Here is a 12,093-nt window from a genome sequence, read left to right as displayed (position 1 = left end):
TAATTCAGACTATCAGTAAATGGTTTTTGCTATACAAAATGTGAAAAGGAAAAGGGAAGGAAGATGGTTTTATTATGGTTACTCCTCCTTTTTAAAACTCCCAAAGAAAAATGAATAAAAGTTCTAATCAATTAAATAGAATTACTTCTTGCTGTTAGTAACCTCAGTTAACCCTATTGTTCCACAGTTGAAACCTGAAAAACTTACTTGAGCATTTAATTTGGAAAGCAACTCTAATCCCAGTAATGGTACTGGACACCAACATACATAAAGATAACTATATCCTCATTACAGACTCAGTGGGCACTCTGCTCAGAAAACACCTTTTATTGCATTAATTCTTGTTCCTCACAGTCAATTTCATCAGAGGCATCTGTGGAAATTTACAATAGGTTTGTAAGAGATCAAGGAGCCAGGAAAGTGAGGGTTTAGTTCAGGTAGGAGAGAGGGGAAAAGTCTGGAAACTAGGGTAGTATCCATACCACTCAGAGAGCAGGCCAAAACCACATGCAGCAAGCACTTTGAGCTGCTCTCCACCGCTTATCACCAGCAGCAAAGCAGAGGCAGAGAGCGTTATTTAAGAAAGAGAGGAAAATGTGGGATCATACTGAGCACCAGGAACCAGCTACATGGAGGAGTATCTAGGCCTGGAAGCCTAGGGCGCGGGGCTACAGCAAGCCCCCTCCTGGCAAGAGGTCAGGGGAAAGAGAAAGGCCAGACACATCATGTCCTAGGAGTTTAACCCACTTCCAAAGGGGAGTGGTTAATTAACCTGATTGGCTGGTTGGCAGGCACCCAGATGTGGCCAGGTAGGGGGATGAGGTCACACAGGGGCGTGGCAAAGGCGTGGTCTTCCAGCTCACAAACCTAATCAATTTTAAGCTGTATGCCTGCCTACTTCAACTCTGACTTTCAAATGAAATAAATATTTTAAAAATCCACTTACCAGCCACCTTCTCTTAACTTTAACACATACACAGGCCATGCAGTATTACAATAGAACACCACTTTCTTCTTAGAAATAGGATTGTAACTGTAAGCTGCTCAATCAGCCACAACGCAACTCAAGGTGCTTTTGGATGGAAATTAAATTGAACCACTTGTATTTCACCAAATGAGTACTCTTACAAACCATATCCAAATCTTCCTCACAGAGGGGCTGAGGCAAAAATCTTGGAATCTTGTCTCCCACACGAAGCAGGCAAGCATACAGGTAAAAATAGATTAGGTTTGTGAGCTGGAAGACCACACCTCTGCCACACCCCTGTGTGGCCTCAGGCCCCTATCTGATGCCTTTGCATGCCCCTGTGTGGCCTCATTCCCCTACCTGCCCACACCTGGGTGCCCACCAGCCAAGCAGGTTAATTAACCACTCCCCTTTGGAAGTGGGTTAAAAGCCCAGCCACGGTGTGGCCCCGGCTGCTCTTCTTCCCTGGCCTCTTGCCAGGACAGGGCTTGCTGTAGCCCTGCACCTCCAGGGTGCATGGCCTTCTGGCCATGTGCTCTAGGCTTCCTGGCCTAGAGGCTCATCCATGTGGCTGGTTCCTGGTGCTTGGTATGAACTCTACTCACCTCTCTCCCGTAAATAGCTCTCACTCTCCTATGCATCTTTCTCACTAAATAAAAGCTTAAAACGTGCCATGCTGCTGCGTTTATCTGTACTGGTATTTAGAATTCATCTCTAAATATTACGCAAGAACCCTCTTGGGCTTATTAATATTGGGGATTTAGTAATAAGCCTGTGGTGAAATCGTATGGCACCCCAAATTCCGGTAGTACACATGGCACCCCGGATAGCATTTCTAGGGAACCTTAAGGGGGCGGCTACAATTTAGTGTGGATTTTATGGGGTCTTCTCCAGTTTCACACAAACCAGTACCACGAAAAATGACCTAAGCCAGGTCCCAATTCCATAAACCCAAAGAGCAGAGACAGAAATTTCAGTCTCAGAGCTGTTGACTCCGTACACAAATGGAAGCCATTGTGCTAATAGGTAGCTAATGCGCAGCAGGAAGAGAAAGGACAGCTGCTGGATGTCCCCAGAGTCCCAACCACCACATTAGCTCACAAGCTGCTCTGGGGATGGAGTACAAGTGGCCATTGCCCTCCTTACCAGCGTGAGAGGGTCAGGCCACTTGAAGAATATACCCTAGACCTCTGGGCTAGCTCACCAATGTGGTTACCGAGGGAATAGTCCAGCTCTTGATGCTCGCTGCTTCAATTCACCAAAGATGAGGCATGGCCAGAGGTAAAGGTTTATTGCAAGAAGGCAGCAGCAGCCTTGGAGAAAGAAAAAGAAGTTTCTCTCAATCCAAACAGGTGCTTTTCTACCAAACCACCCAGTACAGAGGATTTTTTAAAGAGACAGGGTGGGCCGGCGCCATGGCTCAACAGGCTAATCCTCCTCCTAGCGGTGCCAGCACACTGGGTTCTAGTCCCAGTTGCGGCACCGGATTCTGTCCCAGTTGCACCTCTTCCAGGCCAGCTTTCTGCTGTGGCCAGGGAGTGCAGTGGAGGATGGCCCAAGTGCTTGGGCCCTGCACCCCATGGGAGACCAGGAGAAGCACCTGTCTCCTGGCTTCGGATCAGCATGATGCACTGGCCGCAGCGGCCATTGGAAGGTGAACCAATGGCAAAAAGGAAGACCTTTCTCTCTGTCTCTCTCTCTCACTGTCCACTCTGCTTGTCAAAAAAAATTAACTCATGAAAATTATCAACATAACTGAATTTTTGCTTTCAATAATTAACTGTAATTTTTTACTCAATGGGGACTGGCAGGAATAAAAGTTCTACATAAGCATTTAGTTTGGAAAATAACTCTAGTCCCAGTAAAAGAGTTGAACATCTACACATGAAAAGAAAATCGTATCTTCAGTTCAGATTCAGTTAGCACCTTACTAAAGAAATATTCTGTAGTGCATTATTTTTCTGATTCTTATTCCCTGCTGCCAATTGCACCAGGGACTTCTGTGGGAGTTACAACTGGCTTTATAGGACCAAAGGGACATCAAGGGCCTCCTCATTCTTTAGAAAGTAATGCAAACAAAATCCGTGCAATATCACAATTTTCCTTGGTTTTGAGGCCATAAATATTGCCTGTCCTTATCAGCTCAGAGGGATTTGGATGGAATTAACATCTGATTACCTGTATTTTAACCAAGACAAACAAATTTTCACACAGTGACTCTTCCAAACAATATTTCCCTTGTGGGGGGACTGATCAGAGTCTTAGAATATCATCTCCCCAGGGCCGGTGCTGTGGTGTACTAGGCTAAAGCCTCTGCCTGAGGTGCCGACCTCCCATCTTAGAGCTGGTGTCCCATACGGGTGCCAGTTCTGTTCCTGGCTGCTCCTCTTCTGATGCAGCTCTCTGCTATGGCCTGAGAAAGCAGTAAAAAATGACCCAAGTCCTTGGCCTCTGCACCCATGTGGGAGACCTGGAAGAAGCTTCTGGCTTCAGATCAGCCCATCTCCAGCTGTTGCAACCATTTGAGAAGTGAACCAGTGGATGTAAGACCTTTCTCTTTGTTTCTCCCTCTCTCTGTAACTCTACCTCTCAAATAAATAAATAAAAATCTTAAAAAAAAAATCTACCACCAGTGGGTACTGGAACAAATGACCTAAGCCAGGTCCAAATGGCATGAAACCTAAATGTCAGAGAAAGAGGATTCCCAGTGAGTATCCTGTTTGATCTAGCCAGTCTTGGAGCCTCAACTGCCCAGCAAATACCATTTCTTTGTGTCAACAGATATTCAGAGGGAGCTGATGCCAAGGCAGGGAGAAAAGGGAGAGTCTCCCAGAAAGGATTCTTGGCCTCTGCTTGGGCTGTCTCTGAAATCCCTGCCCAGGGTCCACTCATAACCAGCAGCCACAGGCTGAGAGCTGATGCAGGGAGACAGCCTCACACCCCTAGGAAGAGCTGTGCTAAGAGGACTGGCTTGTGGACTTGGTGACCTGCTTTCTAGCTGAGGGGAATTCTGTGATCCAGGAGGAGAAAGAAGGGGCAGGGATCCCAAACTCACAGCTTCTCCCCCAATGCCGTGTATGAAGTCTGGATTCTCCCTGAGGACCCACGAACCCTAACCACACAATTTGGAAAAATACAGAGCTCTAGGGCTGAGCCAAAGTCACCACATTCAGGAATGAAACAAGATATCCAGGGTCCCATGCCAGCTGCCATCCTGCAAGCCTGAGGCACCTGGCCCCCACACACTCACCTCATTCCAGATTCTGAGCTGCCCAGGCATCCTTCTGAGGGCTCTTGTACTGGGAGAAGTGCACAGAGAGGGAAGGGCTGAGCATCGTGGCACCTCCATGAGTATCAGACTGGAGAAGCTGTTTAGCAGCATACAGAAAAAGACCTCACTCCCATGAGTCTGATTGGACAGCTTGCTGAGCCAGTGAGCAGGCAGCACATCAGATGATGCAGCCAATCAGAGTCACACCTACCAGATTTCCCCGAGGGGTTGGGGGGAGGGGTGCAGTTCATCCAGGCTGTGGCTGGTGGGGGAAGTGAGGGTTGAGTCTTGGGCTCAGGTCTGGTGGTGCTCACGGGGGGCCTAGCTATCCTAAGAGCCAGGGCTGCTGTCACCTTCCTGCTGACCCAACCACACAAGATTGGAGACCCTCCCTCCACTGTCTGTGATCCTGCTGGGAGCTTAGGACCTGGAGCTTCCAATAACCTCCTTCACAAGGGATGCAAGTCACTCAAAATTTACTGAATATTGAGCTTTTCATCCTCTTCATGTTGTTGGCTTAATTTTCTTTTAGGTTTTTCATTTTGTTTTTTTAATGATTAGAAAATATTTGCTGGCTCCGTGGCTCACTAGGCCTGCGGCACTGGTACTCCGGGTTCTAGTCCCAGTTGGGGCACTGGTTCTGTCCTGGTTGCTCCTCTTCCTGTCCAGCTCTCTGCTGTGGCCCGGACATGGCAATGGAGGATGGCCCAAGTGCTTGGGCCCTACATCCACATGGGAGACCAGAAGGAGGCACCTGGCTCCTGGGTTCAGATCAGCACAGCACACCAGCCGTGGTGGCCATTTGGGTGGTGAACCAACAGAAGGAAGACTTTCTCTCTCTCTCTCTCTCACTGCCTCTCTGCCTGTCAAAAGAAAGAAAGAAAGAAAGAAAATATCTAAAGGTATTCTATAGAGGTTTTCTAGTCTGTATTGTGTCCTTTAAAATGGCTTCCTATTTTTTCCTGCTGCTACATGGGAAGCCAGTTGACATATATTGATCTTGTACTCACTAATATCACTTAATTCTCTTAGTTTAAATTTTGTTTTGCATTGCCTCTGTAGATTGTAGAGTGATACACATATACTGAAAATTTTGTTACTTAAAAATTGAATCTGGGGCTGGCACCGTGGTGCAGTGTGTTAATCCTCCACCTGTCGTGCCAGCATTCCATGGGTGCCAATTCCAGCCCCGGCTGCTCCTCTTCCAATCCAGCTCTCTGCTATGGCCTGGGAAAGCAGTAGAAAATGGCCCAAGTCCTTGGGCCCCTGTACCCATGTGGGAGACCAGGAAGAAGCTCCTGCTCCTGGTTTCAGATCAGCCCATCTCCAGCCATTGCAACCATTTGGGGAGTAAACCAATGGAAGGAAGAGTTTTCTCTCTGTCTCTTCTTCTCTCTGTCTGTAACTCTACCTCTCAAATAAATAAATAAAACCTTAAAAATAAATTAATTAATCCTTTTACTTAATGCTTCCATTTTTTGTTTCACTTCCCTGACTATACATCCAGTACAATGTTGGAGAACGAGAATTTAAGGAGTCAGCTTTGGGTAAACTCCCAGGAAAAGAGGTGTTTTTTTATTTTATTTTATTTTATTTTATTTATTCCAAAGTCAGAGTTACAGAGAGAGAGAAGTAGAGGCAGAGAGAGAGAGAGGGATATTCCATCTGCTGGTTCACTCCCTGGTTGGACTCAATGGCCAGAGCTGTGTCGATCCAAAGCCAGGAGCCAGGAACTTCTGTGTCTCCCACATGGGTACAGAAGCCCAAGGACTTGGGCCATCCTCCACTGCATTCCCAGGCAACAGCAGAGAGCTGAATCAGAAGTGGAGCAGCTGGGATTTCAACTGACACCATATGGGATGCTGGTGCTGGCCCCAAGAGCTTTCAATGTCATGTTATTTATACTGGTTGCTATAGGTTCATCACAGACAATTTTAATTATAATAAAGAAATTCTGATATTTTACTTCTCTGCTTACAGGGTTTTTTTTTTTTAAAGGCCAGATGCTGAATTTAATCAAATGCTTCCTAGCATTTAATTTAAATAATCACGTGATTTTTCTCCTTGAATTTTTATGATTTATTTGGAAGGCATACTGACAGAGAATTTGATCCATTGGTTCATGTCCCAAATGATCACAACAACCAAGCTAGGCTAAGCTGAAGCCAAAAGTCAGGAACACTAACTAGGTCTCACACATGAGTGTCAGAGACTCAAGTATTTGGGTCATTTTCTGCTTTCCTAGGTACAACAGCAGGGAACTGGGCAAAATGTCAATCATTCAGGATTCAAACCACTCTGATATGGGACTCCAGCATCGCAACTGGCATCACAACTGGCATCACTGTGCCACAAGGGCAGCCATTGATTTTGAGTGTTTTTCTTTTTTAGGCAATAGCTTGATTGACCAGATTTGTATATACTTGAAAGGCAGTTATGCACACACACAGAGAGAGAGAGAGAGAGAGAGAAAGAGAGAGAGGATGAATCTATCAGTGATGGCTAGGTCTGGGATAGGTTGAAGCAGGAGTCTTGACCTCCATCTGGGTCTCCACAGGGGTGCAGAGGCCCAAAGCCTTGGGTCATCTTTCACTGCATTCTCAGGCCTATTAGCAGGGAACTAGATCAGAAGTGCAGAAGGGGCTGGCGCTGTGGTGTAGCAGGTAAAGCCACTGCCTGCAGTGCCAGCTTCCCAAATGGATTCCAGTTTGAGTCCCAGCTGCTCCATTTTTGATCCAGCTCTCTGCTGAAGTCTGGGAAAGCAATAGAAGGTGGTCCAAGTCCTTGGGCCCCTGAACCCATGTGGGAGACCCAGAGAAAGCTCCTGGCTCCTGGCTCCTGAATTAGCTCAGATCCAGCCATTGCAGCCATCTGGGGAGTGAACCAATGGATAGAAGACCTCTCTCTCTCTCTCTCTCTCTCTCTCTTCTCTCTGTCTCTGCCTCTCTGTAGCTCTGCCTTTCAAATAAATAAATAAATCTTAAAAAAAAAAAAGAAAAGAAATGCAGCAGTCAGTACATGAAGCAGTGCCCATATAAGATGTCATCATTGCAGGCAGTGGCCCCAAGATATATTTTTAATATCTGTAATGCTTGATATCTTGGGGATATTTGAATGTGTAAACACACACATAAATGGCATACATCCCAGGGTTCATCCTTACCTTTTGGGTAGGGGCTAAACATCAATGACTCCTCAGCATCTCAACTCAGAACCACTCTCAGTGGGTTTATACATTGCACTGATGAATACATTTGCTTTAAGTGTTCCACAAATAAAAATTACCAAAATGTGTCAATTGAACTCTCTAGGGAGCAACAGTGATGATGCAGTAAAACTGCAATCCAGTGAAGTATTGGCGCCTGTCTGTTGGGTCTTGTACCTACTCATGTGGGTTAAGGGAGCACAGGGGGGCTGAGGAGACTTCAGCTGACAAAACCTGTCATTTGGAGGTTCAGAAAAGGGAGCAGCAGCATCTTTCTGTAACTTGGGGTCCCAGCAGGGAAATCTTGTGACGTTTCCTCCCAGTAGCACAGAGGCTGCTTCTCTCCTCCAGAGTCAGGCCCCAGACTCCAGGTCTCTACAAAAGTTAAATGTTCTTTTGCACCCCCAGCCAGTGCTGAAGTATTCTATAACCCCTTGCTAGCTGACAGCTGCTGTCACCACAGCATCCCTTGTGACCTGGAGGATGGATGGGCTCTTGTGGCAACAGTGTCCTGTTCAAAACTGAATCTCAGAGGAAACAGGTTTGGAGGAGTGGTGACTTGTTTTCAGAATATGAGGGATACTCATAACATGTTGAGGTACTGTAGTGTCTGACACATACAAACCCCTTGACAAATACTTGCTGTCCCAGGAGAACTCTCAAAAAAATTTTTGTGGGTGGGGGGATGCTGTTGTGGCATAGTGGGTTAAGCCACTTCCTGCGATGCCTGCATTCCCATGTGGGTGCCAGTTTGAGTCATGGATGCTCCATTTCTGATCAGCTCCATGCTAGTGTGGCATGTGGGAGACCTGGATAAAGCTCCTGGTTTGGGCTTCAATTTGGCCCTTTCCTGGATGTTGCAGGCATTTGTGGAGTGAACCAGTGGAAGGAAGGTCTCTCTGTCTCTTCTCTCTCTCTCTCTCTGTCTCTCTCTGTAACTCTGTTTCAAATAAGTAAATTTTTAAAAAGAACTTTTAAAAACCTGCCAAATATTCCAAATGCTGGACACAGGACCAGCTCCCAGTGATCCCCCTTCATTGTAGTGATGTTATCACACCATTGCATTTGTTAGCTAGATGATTTCACAGACACAATCAGGAAGATACAGATTTCATTTAAAAAAAGATTTATTTATTTATTTATTTGAAAGGCAGAATGGCTGGCAATGTGGAGTAATGGGGAAAGCCACTTCCTGTGATGCTGGCATCCCATATGTTTATGTTCTGGCTGCTCCATTTCCAGTCCAGCACCCTGCTAATGGTCTGGGAAAAGCAATAGAGGATGGCACAAGTGTTTGAGCCCCAGCCACTCAAATGGAAACTGGAAGAATCTCCTGACTCGTGGCTTTAGCCTGAACCAGCACAAGCCATTGTAGCCAACTGGAGGGAGTGAATAAGGAGATAGAAGATTTTTTCCTCTGTCTCTCTCTCTCCCTCTCTCTGTGTAACTCTGACTTTCAAAAAAAAATAAATAAATCTTTAAAAATTAAAAAAAAAGGAAAATGAGTGACTGAGAAGGAGAGAGACAGAGAGATATAGTTGAGAGAGAGAGATCTTCCATCTACTAGTCTACTATCCAAATGGCCACAGTAACTGAGGCTGAGCTAGGACAAATCCAGGAGCCTGGAATTCCATTACTCCATTCGGGTCTCCCATGAGGGTGTAAGGGCCCAAGTACTTAGGTGATGACTCCAGTGCTTTCCCACATGTATTAACAGGGAGTTGGATTGGAAGAGGAGAAGTAAGGACTCAAATGAATGCTCATACAAGATGCTGGTATTGCAGGTTGTGGCTGAACATTTGCACCACATTGCTGGCCCTGGTTGTCACAGATTTTTGTTGTTCACCATGGATGTCATGTAGAAAGCATATTTTCTTGGAAGCAAGCAGTTAGACGGTTGCTCCAAAGACACCATGCTAATCTGTCATACAGATCTACATGTACTAGAAATCTCACATTGAGTATGCACACTGTCATCAAATGTCAGACAATAGTAACATTTACTATGACACTGCAGTGGATGTTAAAGCAGTTTAGAATGTGAACCAAACTTTGAAAAGTTGGTGGATGTTGGTGAAGCATGAAGACCTGCATAGTAGACATTCCTGTAATTTCAGTATTTGTCTAAGAAAGATACTTGCTTACAACAGCTTGAATTAGAGCATCTCCCTGAGTCTTATCCTTCTGTTGAAAGGATTCTGGGATGCAGCATTGACATCATTGCTGAGGGTTTGCAATATGCTTAGTGTCTTGATCTATAAATATGCGCATCTCCGCTGAATGGTGTGTGACTTGTCTGTGGGCTTTTTGTTGGGTCAGTCCATGTTGGGCTGTTTTGTTGCACTGGAGCTTACCCATGTCATGCAAAAGCTGGAAGTGATAAGTGATATCACATGGAGGCTTCTAAGGTAGCATGTGTGGCACTTTTCCTGCACCAAGCCAAAAGCCTATGCCCTCATTTACACAATGAGGGGAGTTAGAGTCAGTGGGAGGATGTTAATAGGTGAGGAAACAAGAGCCCTGGGAACAGACCATCCAGAGAGGGGAGCACAAGAAGGAGACTAATATGTGAAAGAGCCTGAGACACTGGAACATTTGGAAGAAAAGACAAGCAAAGAAACAACCTGAGATGTGTTAAATATCCTCCAAGAACAAATCTGACTGAAACCTACATTTGTTCTCAGGAAAATAGACTTTTCTTCACCTTCCACTGCAGTTTAGCTCACAGGTTCCAGTGCAAATATGGAATAGGAAATAATCATCAAGAACATGAACATAAAACTCACTTGCTGGGACTGGCATTGTGGCATAGCACATTATCACTTATGATGCCTGCATCCCCTATCAGAGTGCCAACTTGAATCCTAGCTGTGTTCTTTCTGATCCAATCTCCTAACCTGTGCCTAGGAATTAGCAGATAATGGCTTTTTAAATAGATTTTATTTATTTGAAAGTCAGAGTTACACAGAATGAGGAGAGGCAGAGACAGAGATCTTCCATCTGATGGATAACTCCCCAATTGTTGCCGCAATGGCCGGAGCTGTGCCAATCTGAAGCCAGGAGCCAGGAGCTTCTTCCAGGTCTCCCATATGGTGCAGAGGCCCAGGCAGGACTTAGGTCACCTTCTACTGCTTTCCCTGACCAGAGCAGAGAGTTGGATCAGAAGAGGAGCAGCCGCAACTAGAACCATCACCCATATGGGATGCCAGCACTTCAGGCCAGGGCATTAATCTGCTGTGCCACAGTACCGGTCCTAATAATGTCTTGATTACTTGACTCCTTGCCACCCACATGAAATACTCAGATGAGGTTCCTGACTCCTGGCTTCAGTCTGGCCCAGGCCCAAGTGTTGAAGCCATTTAGGGGAGGAAACCAGTGAATGGAAATCTCTCCTCTCTCTCTCTCTCTTTTATTCCTCCCCTATGTATATCTCCTTCCTTCTCACTCTGCCTTTCAGCAAAATAAATAAATCTCTAAAATATCTCCATTCAGGATCAAGTATCTGGGGGATACTACCCTTTAGGAGGAAATGGATTGATTTGTTCAGAGCACTCAAAGCAGCTTCTTTATATCCCAGTTCTCTGTCCACACTTACATTTTTATAGCACTTATGATAGCATCAGTGTGAGTTTTCATTCATTTTCTCATATGTAATGTGTGACCTATTAAAAAGCAGCCTTCCTGATTATGTGTCTCTTTGCTGCTCCATCCCATATACTTAGAATAGTGTCTAGTGCCTGACATGTGAAGATCATTTGTTGAATGAACAAACTGAACTATTTACTAAATGTTAATGAAGGAGCTTATGTGCAATCATTCCATTTATAAAATAAAGCTCAGCCGACTATGAAATGTTTATATTGTATATAAAATATATATGAATTTGCAATTTGCCTTTGAACTCAGTCATAAGCATCAGCATCCTGGTCTCCTTAATTTGTTGTGGGCAGTAAGAAGACTTCTGCCTGCTCTGTTTAAAGATCCCCATGGTTCTCAGTGTTCAGAGAGCTTTTCTGCTGGTGACCTTCCATGTCCACCTGGTTTCTCTTTGTACCAAGCCTGGAATTGAGGATTGTGAATGTGGCTATGGATCCCAGGTCAAAACTCAAAATGTACCCACTGAAATATTCTCTGATTTCCTTTTTGATTTCCTCTTTAAGCCAATGGCTGTTTGACACTGTGTGGATTGACATCCACATATGTGCAACTTTTCCCTTTTCTGGAATTGATTTCTATTTTAATTTGATTGGAGTTATGAAAGCAATGATATGACTCCAATTTTCTAAACCTTGTTGACACATATTTTCTGAATTAACAGATGATCCCACCTGGAGAATTTTTGACAGCTGTTGAGAACACATGTTTTGCTGCTGTCAGGTAGAATGCTCTCTGTGTAACTGTTAGGAAAAGTTGATTTATAATATTGTTCAGATCTACCACTCTTTATTGATTTCCCACCTACATATGCTATTCTGTGTTGAAAGTGGAGTATTGATATGTTCTGCTTGTTCCCTTGCTGTTTATCTCTTCAGAGCTGTCAACATTTTCTTATATATTCTGGTGTTCTGAGGTTGGGTATGCATGTTGTTCAACCTAGAAAAGTACACAGAGGAACACGCAAGAATATCAAGAATAATATGGAAACAAAAT

This window comes from Lepus europaeus, unplaced genomic scaffold (assembly GCF_033115175.1).
Source record: "Lepus europaeus isolate LE1 unplaced genomic scaffold, mLepTim1.pri SCAFFOLD_29, whole genome shotgun sequence".
Classification (NCBI taxonomy): Eukaryota; Metazoa; Chordata; class Mammalia; order Lagomorpha; family Leporidae; genus Lepus; species Lepus europaeus.
The sequence above is the reverse complement of the archived record's forward strand: the minus strand, read 5'-3'. Positions refer to the sequence as shown.